Below are 12781 nucleotides of genomic sequence, written 5' to 3'. Positions count from 1 at the left end.
TGTTTTTCAATTTCGCACTTTTACCTACATGCCTTTAAATTATGGATAAGGAATTTCCTACAAATAGGGTATTAACCCCTACTTCATCTTTTCTTGTCAACACAGTTATATGTGTCTTTGCTTATTTACTTATACGCTCCCTGACCGTTGGATGGCATGGTCATCCCTGATGGCATGGTTGAATGGCCTCACCAACTTGATGGACATGAGTTTGAGCAAGCTCCAGGAGTTGGTTATGGACAGGGAAGCCTGGTGTGCTGCAGTCCATGGGGTCGTAGAGTCAGACACAACTGAGCGACTGAACTGACTGACTCTGACTCCCTGACCGTTGCATTAATTCTTCCTTGCTTATTCAATAAAGTGAGGTTAAATATATTATAACTTTTATAATGGACATTTAAAAACACAAAGAAAATATAACGTAGTCTAATGTGTTCATCACCCAACTGTAAAAATTAGTATTTTTGCCAATCTCTCTCTCTAAATATATATGTATGTGTATATACATATATGTATTTCCCAACCTTTTTCCTCCTGTATTTTAAAGAAAATCAAGGCATGATATCATTTTACCCATCAAGACTTCAATACATAAAGGAGACAGAATTTTAAAATATATGTCCTGCTCATTTATTTATGGACATGTCTAGTAGGGGGAAGATCGTTTCTTCAGATTTTTTTTTTTTTTTTTGCTTCATCTCACTTTATTTTCATCAGTGTGTTAATTTTCTTACAATGATCATTTTGTTTTCTCCACTAGACTGCCAAGGAATTCCATCATGAATATTTTGGGTGGTTTTCCCCCCACTGGGTTTTATTTTCTACTTGAATACAATTTAATGTAATTATTAGTTTATTATTTATTTTGCTAGTATTACAACTACCATAATATCAAATGATTTACACAGCAATAACTATTTGTAAAACAAGTTTCTAAGCATTTCACTGATGTTAACTAATTTAATGTTAACTAATTTGATGTTTCACTAATTCAATACCATAATTTTATGGTTTAAAAAAACTAAGATTATCAACCCAAAAGTTTTAATTAATTAAAAATATGCTTTCTAGTTACCTTAATTCTAATGCTTGTATTTGTTATTAAATTTGTTAACAATAGTTATTGTTTACTTACACTGACATTGGTGTAATAAGACCAAAACAAATACATTCCTTGACCTCTTGCTGCAGGGAGAGTGGTTTAAGTTAAACTTCAGTGAAACTCTTAGTTAACAGCAGAAATCCACCCTCACCCCTGAGCTTCCACTAGGAATAGTTCTGAAGTCACTGGTGTGAAATAAGGTTGCCTTTGAGTCTCTGAAAGGTAGGTGTGAGTGGTAGCGGATGACGCAAAGGGTAACAATTTACTCGCTCCACTCAAAGGAATAAATAAGATGGTTTTATTTGGTATTTTAGATGAAGTACCTCTAAGGGTTTTGTGCCCATCAATGGCATTTGGAAATTCGGTGAATCAGTTGAGAAAGGAGTTCCTCCCAACAAAGCTAAGGGCTGAGCTGAGAAATTTAATAGAGAAGAAAAAGGGACCAACATTTTTGGTAGAAAAGAACATTTCAACCTTCAAACTTCTGCACTACATTTTGTTTTTCGTTGTCTAGTGTCTGACTTTTGAGACCCCAAGGCTTGTAGCCTGCCACGCTCCTCTATCGGTGGGATTTCTCAGGCAAGTGTGGGTTTGCCGTTTCGTTCTCCAGGGCATCTTCTTGACTCAGGAATCGAACCTTCATCTCCCGCATTGCGGGCGGATTCTTTACCGTTAAGCCACCTTTAAAAGTACACGAACTCCTATGAGTGGAAAAGGTTTCTTGATTGTCATTTTATCTCAGAGGTTGTCAGAACCAGAAGGGACATTAGGGGCTACTCAATCCGGCCCGCACTGTGGGGTTTAGGAAAGAGCCACAACCGGGACCTGCACCTTGACTCCCGCATCAGGGATTATTTGCCCACCCCACCGTTGGTTGATAGGAGTCAGGCTAAACCAATCTTGTGCTACGATGCAAACGACTTCCCATTAGGACTCTCGCTCTTTTCTACTTTTTTTTTTCCAAAACACGTTCTCCTGCGTTGCTGATTTTTCAGACTGATCAATGCCAAGAGAGTAAAACAAAAGACAAATGAGGGCATCTCCTGGCTGGCGAGCATATCACAAAAGTAAATAGAAAGGAATCGGGATTCTGGTACCACGTAGAAAACGGGAATCCTGGGAGTTCTGATCAAGAGGTGGGGAAATCTGTCCCTTCAATGCGAAATGCAGCGGTCGAGGGACCTTGTGAAAGTCGGTTGAGTGTTTCCCCGGGGACGCAGAGCTGAGTTGACAAGACAGTGTTGGCCTGTGTCCAACAACGTGTATTATGCTTGGTTTTACCTGTTATCAGGTATTTTCCAAGTAACTTCACCACTCCAAGCGCTGTCAATTACTGTCCGTTGTGAAATTTACTTTAAGACACCTAACTCACACTGTGGTTGTGACGATTAAGCCGGGAAAAGAACGATTAGATGCATTACTATAAAACGCCTGCCAGAAGATGTTGAAAAAGGAAGACTTAACATGCGACGAGGTGGCCGAGTGGTTAAGGCGATGGACTGCTAATCCATTGTGCTCTGCACGCGTGGGTTCGAATCCCATCCTCGTCGACTGGCTGAGTTTGTGAGGGGTGGTTACTTGTTTTGGCGAGGTAATTCGTAACTGAGTTACTCATTCAATTGAGTGAAGTAAATTAATTCCTTCTATTCCACCTACCCCACCACCCCCACCCCCGCCCCGCCCCGTTCCCGACTTCCTTGGTAGCATTTTGTCATAGCTGTGAGCTTTGTTAAATGATACGTTTGATTAGTGTTTCATTCTCCCATTCTCCCGTGAAATTTTCATTCCAAGTTTTGCTTAGCAGAGATTTTCCACTGAGGAAATCACTGAAGAATTAATTGAAGACCATAGAAAAACATTGCCTAATAAATTTAGAGGAGCGTATAAAGTTGTTTATAGAGAAGTGTACACAAAATTATGGGTTATTTAAGGCATTATCAGGTTTATCTTTAGAGAATTTTTGTCTACTATCTTTTAACTTTAAAAGCAACCATTTCTAAGGATTCCTATCATTGACAAGGAAGAAGAATATGTATCTCTTAGAGATATGACAAAACTAAAAAGTACACACTACAATATTCTCAGTTAAAGCTAAGTATTTCTCCCTGAGAAAAGGTCATAAAAATCTGGGACTTCCCTGTTGGCCCAGCAGTTAAGACTCTTCACTTCCACTGCAGAGGGCACAGGTTTGATCCCTGCTCAAAGCACTAAGATCCCCGCATGCCCTGTGATGCACTCCCCCTCAAAGTAACATGCAGTTTCTACTTGTGACTTCCATCTTGACAGACTTTGGGAGGAAAAAATATAATGTACTTTTTCATTTTATTACTTATTTTATTTATTGCCATTTTGGAGTAAGTATTATGTTCATATGATTCAAAAACTATAAAAATCTATATAGCAAATTTTGTCACCAATTACCCTTCCCACCAGTAGGACATTATTGGCCCCAATGTGTCATTCCAGAAACACAGTATGCATATATAGTACTAAGCTCTCCAAGATACGTTTTTATTGAAGTATAGTTAATTTACAATGTTGTATTAATTTCTACTATACAGCAAAGTGATACAGTTACATATCTATATTCTTTTTATTCATATATTCTTTTCCATTATGGTGTATCACAATATAGTTCCCTGTACTGTACAGTAGGACCTTGTTTTTAACCCTTCTATATATAATAGTTTGCCTCTGCTAACCCCAAACTCCCAATCCTTCCCTCCCCAATCCCCAGCAACCACAAGTCTGTTCTCTATGTCTTTGAGTCCATTTCTATTTTGTAAATGAATTCATTTGTATCATATTTTAGAGTCCACATGTAAGTGATGTCATATAACATTTGTCTTTCTCTTTCTGACTTACTTCACTTATGATAATCTCTAGTTCCAGCTACGTTGGTCCAATGGCATTATTTTATTCTTTTTATGGCTGAGTAGTATTCCATAGTATATAAGTACCACATCTTCTTTAGCAATTCATCTGTTGATGGACATTTAGGTTGTTTCCATGTCTTGGCTATTGTGAATAGTGCTGCTTTGACCATATGAGTGCATGTATCCAAAATATAATGTTCAATGAAAAAGAGCATAGTGCAAGACAATGTATATAATGCTACTTATTTTAAAAGGTAAATATATCTGCATCTAAATTTATACACCATTTTGCATATGTGTCTATAGCTGTAATATAAATGTCTAGGAGATAAGCTGTGTTCTAGGGTGTAGTCATTTGTAAGATATTTTCCAATTTCCTCCATAGGGATTATATTAATTTATGCACGTGTGCCATCTATGGGATCGCACAGAGTAGGACACGACTGAAGCGACTTAGTAGCAGCAGCAGTGCCTGCTAAGTCACTTCAGTTATGTCTGACTCTGTGTGAGCCTATGCACTGTAGCCTGTCACGCTCCTGTATCCATGGGATTCTCAAGGCAAGAATACTGGAGTGGGTTGCCATGCCCTCCTCCTGGGGATCTTGCCAACATGGGAATGGAGAACGTGTCTCTTACATTTCCTGCATTGGGAAGCAGGTTCTTTACCACTAGCCCCACCTGGGAAGCCCCCCAACCAAATAAGTAGAAAGGAGACCAGACCACATCTGCTCCTGCAGCCCTATAAGGGGAATTTTTATTTCAAGTAGCATTGTCACAGATCATCTAAATGGAAGCACAAGCACCCGCAGTGAGAAGGAAATAGGAGTCCTGATTTCTCATAAGCTTGGTGGCTTTTGTTTATTACAGATTTTCTGGATATCCAGTGGCAGTTTATAAATTGGACTGATTAATGATTTAATGGATTTTAGGGACTGGTGAAATTGAGCCTTCTGTGGTTTTAGGGTGGATTGTTTTATTAGAATGAAAATTTTAAATGTCTGAATCAGAGGTCTCATGTTGGATCACTGGATTAACTCCTATGCAATCCAAGAGATTACTCTAGTTCAACAGTTCTCAAAAGTGTATTTCTCCCAAGCAACACCAGCATCATCGTCACCTGCAAACTTGTTAGAAATACAAACTCCAGGACTGGGGCCCAACAATTTGTGCTTGAACAAATTCTGGGGTAATCCTGATAAATGCTGAAGTTTGAAACTCTAGTTTTATTCTGTTTTGTTTTGTTTTAAAACATGGTTATCCTAGTTGCTGTCCATCTTGGTAAAATCTTTTTTCCTCAAGACCCACATTTCTCCTGTCATTCCAGCATCAACATGAGTGTCTATCCTGATTTTTTCCCTGCTCTGCCAGGATTAATTGTTCTAACCCCTCCTCTACCCACACAGCTAGGACTCACAGAGCAAGCTAAGGTGGTGTTAAAGACACCGGCCAAAGACCACCAGGAACAAACCTGACAAAATCAGTGTAATGAATTAATACAGCGACAGGATACTCCGGGAAACACCGCTCAACAAGAGAAGTGAGAGAAAACCTCCTTTATTAAGAACCTAGTTACTTTCAGTTCAGTTCCGTTCAGTTCAGTCGCTCAGTCGTGTCCGACTCTTTGCGACCCCATGAATCGCAGCACGCCAGTCCTCCCTGTCCATCACCAACTCCCGGATGACTCTAAAGAGGCTCTAAAGGGAGCGAGAAGCGGGTCTGGGTTGATAGCTATTTCTGAGGAGGGATTAGAAGAAGCGCAGATTATCTGGGGATTAGGTATAGTCTTGAAAAGAGGGTGGTTTTAGGTATTCCAGTAATAGATGGGACGTAGCCGAGTGGGTCTGGGACATCGTAAGAAGGCAGTAATCACTCAAAGAGCGGACCGTGGTGGCTTTTCACAGTTGCTGCTTGATCTTGGAGAAAACACTGATTCTTGTTTACTTTGTAGCTGGCATTACCTGTATCTTTCCTCCCAGCCTGATAACAGCAGCCATCCCCACCCTCCTCCTTTTTTTGTTGTTGTCCTTTTTCAATCGGAGTAGGTTTTCTTCCTTTCCATCTAGACAGGCTTTTACTCTTTCAGGGGAGGTTGCTTTGACTGTGGACTTTCAGGAGACTTCGGAGAGGAAGCAGGCCGAGATTTCCTCCTTTTAACCCCAGTCCAAAGCACCTAAGAGAGGAGGCGCGGGAGAACGGCCTGCAGAGGGGGACGAACTTGCGCTCCCGCCTTCTCTGCCTGCTGCTGCTTTGAGGTCTTTCCAGGCTAGGGTTGGGGTGGGGGTCGGTAAGGAAAGCAGAACCGAAGGCCGCCTCTCGAGAATTATCCCAGCGAACAGGGAGGTCGCTTCCCGCACATGCCCCGCGGAGAAGAAAGCGCCCCCTGCTGGAGGTAGGCGATAGGGTGCCAGATGAAATACAACGCCCAGCTATATATGACTTTCAGATAATGAGCAATTTTTTTGATACAGGTGTGGAAAACCTAGATAGTGGTTGCACATCTGTGAGCAGCCTTCAGGGTACGGCGGGCGGCGAGGAGGGTTCTTGACGATTCTGAGGCCAGAGAGCGTCTTCATCTCAGGAAATCTCACTCACCCTTCCTTTTCACCGGCTCCCCAGGAATTTGTAAACTTCCAAGAGAAAATGCTCGTTTCTGACTTCTCCAGGGCTCGGGCCACTTGGGAATCACAGAAAGAGGCATTAAATGATGACTTGAGAACTCCTTCGCTTTGAAATATAACTCTCTCGTTGAAACTAAGCTTATTGTTATGTCGGAACGGGGTGTTACTCAAAAAGGGGGAAAAAAATAAAAAGCGGGGTGGGCTTGCGGGGAAGGGGCGCAGAAACGAGCTCGTCCTAGTCACTTACCCGAGAGCCAAAGCTAAACTGGACCCAAAGGTCGCTTCGAGATATGATATGGAGGATATGAACTCCGATCATCAGATTCAAAGACCAGAACGCTGTTACACAGTAGGACAGTTATCAGGTGGTGTTTGTGATGTTTAAGTGAAAAGGACTGGCAGCCTTGGCTGCGGCTCCTGCTCTCCCACTGCCTTGGAGGAATCCCCTGACCTGCGCCGTCTGCTCTCTCAGTCCCCCTTATTTGCTCCAGTTCTTTGGGTTCTTCATTCTCTTGCATCTCCAGCTCCCGCGGATCTTCAAATAACCTGGCTGGAACGGCGCGGGCATTGAAACGGTGTGAGTCTAGAGAAGATGCGTTGCCCCGTCCACTCCAGTTTCATTCAGTCCAGAGGTTCGCTTTCTCTTTGGGGAGAGTTTCTGCAACTCTCTTGGTCGCAGGGCACAGTCCAGTGTGGAAAGAATGTTCATAATTTCAAGTTCAGGTAAAACTAAAAGATACTACCCTAATCAACGCTATGCAGAGTAATTTTAAGAACCTGGATATGTGTATTTCTGGAAAATATAACATACGGAAATGACCCTAGAAGAAATAAAAAATCCGAACAGACCAGTTACAATTGAAGACATAAAGCTGTCAACAAACTACCCTGAAAAAATATCAGACATAAGTTTCACAGATGAATTTTAATAAACTATTACAGAACAGATAATTCTAATGCATTTAAAACTGTTAGAATATAGAAAAAGAAGAGAATATTCGATCTTGGATGGGGATGGGGAACAAATAATGATCTTTAAACTAAAACTGATTACCAATAAGAAAACCCACCTAGTTCTCCCCTGGTGGTGCAGTGGATAAGAATCCGCCTGCCAATGTGGGGACACAGTCTTGGGAAGATTCCACATGCCAAAGAGCAAAGGCCCCGTGGACCACAACTATTGAGTAGAGACAAGACCCATGCAACCAAAAATCAATTAATTAAAAAAGAAAACCACATATTTTTATTTATGCTGAATCCTAAATAAAATCAGAGTAAACAGAATCCAGCAGCACATTAGAGGAGTAAAATTTTTTCTATGGCAAGATGGAGATGAGCATTAAAATTGTTTAAAATTTTAAAACTTTTAAACACAATTCACCATATTAGCATATCTCACTAGAAACATCTACATTTAGTAGATATGGAAAAGGCATTTTATTTTGTTAACATCCATTTTGATAAACATTTAAATAAAAGAATAGATATTTCCTTACTTAACTGTGATAAACATATCTAACTTACATCAACACCATCCTGCTTTCAGAGGAAACATCTTATGGCTTCTCTTTGAAGTTAGCAACATGTTAGAAAAATGTCCATTCTGATTACTATTATTTTATATTGCTCTGCAGGAACTAGACAATGCATTTAATGAGAAATAAGTTAGAAAAGAGTTAAAATTATATAAAGGTATCCAAGGATTTGTTTATAAAGCTAAATATACTTATAAAAATAAACAAGAGAAATCAATTGCCTTCACACACACAGAATAAAAGAAAACATCTCTGCTTTCAATAGCAACAAAAGAGATAAAACAGAAATAATTTTTTTCTATTTTGTTATATTTATTCATTTGGTTTCTTTTTAAGTTTCCATATATAAGTGATAATATAAAGTATTTATCTTTCTCTGTCTAACATTTCACTAAGCATAGTAGCATCTAGGTCGATCCACATTTTTGAAATAGCAGAATTTCATTCTTTTTATGGCTAAATAATATTCCATTGTGTATATATACCACATCTTCTTTATTCATTTACCTGTTAATTGATACTTAGGCTGCTTCCACATCTTGACTATTATAAATAATGCTGCTATGAACATTTGTGTGCATGTATATTTTTGAATTAGTGTTTTTATTTTGTTTGGGTATATATCTAGGAATGGAATTGCTGGATCATATGGTAGTTCTTGTAGAAGGAAATGGCAACCCACTCCAATATTCTTGCCTGGAGAACCCCATGGACAGAGAAGCCTGGCAGGCTACAATCCATGGTGTCTCAAGAGTCAGACATGACTTGGTGACTAAACCACCACCACCATGGTAGTTCTATTTTTAGTTTTTGAGGCACCTCCATATTGTTTTTCATAGTGGGTTCACCAATTTACATTCCCACCAACTGTGAAAAGGGTTCCTTTCCTCCATATTTTCTTCATTTGTTATTTGTACACTTTTTGAGGATAACCATTCTGACAGGTGTGAAATATCTCATTGTGGTCTTAATTAACAATTCCTTGATGATTAGCAAGGTTGAGCATCTTTTCAGGTGCCTGTTGACCATCTGTATGTCTTCTTTGGAAAAATGTCTCTTCTGGTCTCCTGCTCATCATTTAATCAGGTTGGGTTTTTTGGTTTCTTTAGTTTGCTTTGAGTTAAATGAGCTACTTATATATTTGGGCACTGACCAGTTATCAATCACATCATATGCCAATGTTTTCTTTCATTCAGTAGGTTGTCTTTTTGTTTTGTTGAGAAATAAATTTAAGAGGAAAATACCAGGTCAATAATAAGAAAACTTAAAATCTTGTTTACTGAAGCCATATATGGAGAGAAAGTCATATCAATTTTCTCTACATGTTAGTGAAAGGGTTAATGGCTAGGCAAGTCTGCCTAGGGAGGCCTGTGGTCCCCAAGCCCCAGGAGGAGACAAACTGGCAAGCCGCCAAACTTTTTTTCCCTGCATTCCTTTGCTCCCACTTCAACTACTTAGCAGGCGCGTTTAGTTCTGTGTTGCTATAAGGAGGATGGGTTCTGCCTGAAAGTAACGTTTTTCCAACCTTGAGCTGCTAATTGCCCAACAAAATAGTACATCTTACTCTGGAAAAGTTTTTCTTAAGTTATATTAATGAAACTATGTATCTTGTTTAAAAGTCTGTTTTCCTTCAAGACTTATACAATGTATCTCACCCACAGAGGACTCCCTTTGTGCAAATATGTATGTTGTGGGAGAGAGCTGCACCTGGTGCAACTCTGTCAGCCTTGAGGTGTTTATCTATGATCAACAGCTTGCTAATGAGTATAAGATGCCTTGCAAAAACTGGCAGGGGGGGGGTACTCTCCTGCCCCCTATTGTTGGAAGCTTTCTTTATCCCTGTTGCTTTAGTAAAATCTACCCAAAGCTCTGAGTGACAGAGACCGTCTTTGGTGCCAGAGTTAAATCCTCTTCCAAAGTCACAAATCCAGCAGCACCATTCACGTAAGCTCTCATCTTGGGGATTCATCCGGGATCCCAAAACAAAATGTCAGCTTTCATCTATCATTAGTCTAGGTGTTAATACAATGCCAATAAATATTAACATAGAATTTTGTTTTCAAACTGGATAAATACCTTCAAAAATTTGTGTGAAAAGTAAACAAGCATTAGTAGCCAGGAAAATTCAAGAAGAATAATAAGAAAGAACAAGCCTTTGGGGTTTTAAAACAAACTTCAATGAAAAAAACATTATAGTATGAACAGGATAGGAAATTCAGAAGTAAGCACAAATATTTAAGAATTTGATAAAAATGGTATTTCAAGTCAGTGGAGAAAAGACAGATCACTCAATAAGTGGTACTGGGACATCTGGGTAGATCAGTTCAGTTCAGTCGCTTAGTTGTGTCCGACTGTGTGACCCCATGGACTGCAGCATGCCAGGCTTCCCTGTCCATCACCAACTCTGGAGCTTGCTCAAACTCATGTCTATCAACTCCATGATGCCATCCAACCATCTCATCCTCTGTCATCCCCTTCTCCTCCTGCCTTCAATCTTTCCCAGCACCAGGGTCTTTTCCAGTGAGTCAGTTCTTCACATCAGGTGGCCAAAATATTGGAGTTTCAGCCTCAGCATCAGTCCTTCCAATGAATATTTGGACTGATTTCCTTTAAGATGGACTGGTTGGATCTCCTTGCAGTCCAAGGGACTCTCAAGAATCATCTCCAACACCACAGTTCAAAAGCATCAATTCTTCAGTGCTCAGCTTTCTTTATAGTCCAACTCTCATATCCATACATGACTACTGGAAAAACCTTAGCTTTGACTAGATGGACCTTTGTCAGCAAAGTAATGTCTCTATTTTTTAATATGTTGTCTAGGTTGGTCACAGCTTTTCTTCCAAGGAGCAAGCATCTTTTAATTTCAGGGCTGCAGTCACCATCTGCAGTGATTTTGGAGCCCCCCAAAATAAAGTCTCTCACTATTTCCATTGTTTCCCCATCTATTGGCCATGAAGTGATGGGACCGGATGCCATGATCTTCATTTTCTGAATGTTGAGTTTTATGTCAGCTTTTTCACTCTCCTCTTTCACTTTCAAGAGGCTCTTTAGTTCCTCTTCACTTTCTGCTATAAGAGTGGTATCATTTGCATTTCTGAGGTTATTGATATTTCTCCCAGCAATCTTGATTCCAGCTTGTAGTTCATCCAGCCCAGCATTTAGCATGATATACTCTGCATCAATGTTAAATGAGCGGGGTGACAGTATACAGTCTTGATGTACTCCTTTCCAAATTTGGAACCAGAGTGTTGTTCCATGTCCAGTTCCAACTGTTGCTTCTTGACCTCCATACAGATTTCTCAGGAAGCAGGTAAGGTGGTCTGGTATTCCCATCTCTTTAAGAATTTGCCACAGTTTGTTTTGATCTACAAAGTCAAAGGCTTTGGCATAATCAATAAAGCAGAAGTAGATGTTTTTCTGGAATTCTCTTGCTTTTTCGATAATCCAGGGGATGTTGGCAATTTGATCTCTGGTCCCTCTGCCTTTTCTAAATCCAGCTTGAATATCAGGAAGTTCACAGTTCATGTATTGCTGAAGCCTGGTTTGGAGAATTTTGAGCATTACTTTGCTAGCATGTGAAATGAGTGCAATTGTGCAGTAGTTTGAACATTCTTTGCCATTGCCCTTCTTTGGGATTGGGATGAAAACTGATGTCTGAGTAAACAAACATCTGAAAAAAAAAACAGAGTGCAATCCACATCTCATATTTTACAACTGAGTTATTTCTAGGTGGTTAAGAATTTAAATAGGAAAAAAATAAAGCTGTAAAAGTCCTAGAAAAAAACCACATGAGAATTTTCTTTTATAGTCTTGGCACAATGGAGGCCTTTCTTGGCATCACAGAAAACATAAGAGATTAGTATATTGGCAAAAATCAAAAAGATTGATGAAGATTGGGGGTGATATCACTTTCAGATAGTGTTGGAGAGCTGGAAATTTTCTTAACTACTTTTGAAAACAATTTAGTAGTCTATAATAAATGAAAATTCTTTGACTCAGAAATTCTACTTTTAGGAATTTATCCTACAGATATACTCATATATGTGTAAGATGTTGTATATATATATATATATATAAACATTTAGTACAGTATTTATAAATAGAAAATATTTGGAAATAATCTAATTGCTCATCAATAGAGGACTGGCTAAATGAATCTATATAATAGAATATTATTCAGCTGTCAAAAACAAAGAGATCTATGCCTATGGCTATGGGAAAAACTCCAAAATTAAACAAGCAAACAGAGGAGCTGTGTGCATAATGTCCTACTATCTGTATAAAATAATGGAGTTAAATTATAAATAAATAATTGCTTCTACATGTATAAAATATCCCTGAAAACCTACAAAGGAAATCAAGAGCTTTGGCTGTTTCTAGGGAGTGAAATTAAGTGACTAGAGGTAGGAGTAAGATGAAATTTTTTATTAAAAATTTCTTAAATTTGAAAATGTTTAAATAGATGAGAGACTTTAGTACATATCCAGGATCTCTTATCCACAGTTCTACTGCTGCTGCTGCTAAGTCACTTCAGTCGAGTCTGACTCTGTGCAACCCCATAGATGGCAGCCCACCAAGCTCCCCCGCCCCTGGGATTTTCCAGGCAAGATCACTGGAGTGATCTTCTCCGTCCACAGTTCTAAAATCCAT

At 39.4% G+C, this 12781-nt stretch overlaps 1 non-coding gene across 1 annotated transcript; it reads left to right on the top strand.

The window, feature by feature from the left end:
• The first annotated feature begins 2570 nt into the window (after positions 1-2570).
• Positions 2571-2652, top strand: TRNAS-GCU. The gene has a single exon. It is a non-coding gene; the product is annotated as a tRNA-Ser (tRNA).
• The last annotated feature ends 10129 nt before the right edge of the window (positions 2653-12781 follow it).

The sequence above is a fragment of the Bison bison genome, unplaced genomic scaffold (genome assembly GCF_000754665.1).
Source record: "Bison bison bison isolate TAMUID 2011002044 unplaced genomic scaffold, Bison_UMD1.0 scf7180017864379, whole genome shotgun sequence".
NCBI classification, from domain to species: Eukaryota; Metazoa; Chordata; class Mammalia; order Artiodactyla; family Bovidae; genus Bison; species Bison bison.
The sequence above is the reverse complement of the archived record's forward strand: the minus strand, read 5'-3'. Positions and strand labels throughout refer to the sequence as shown.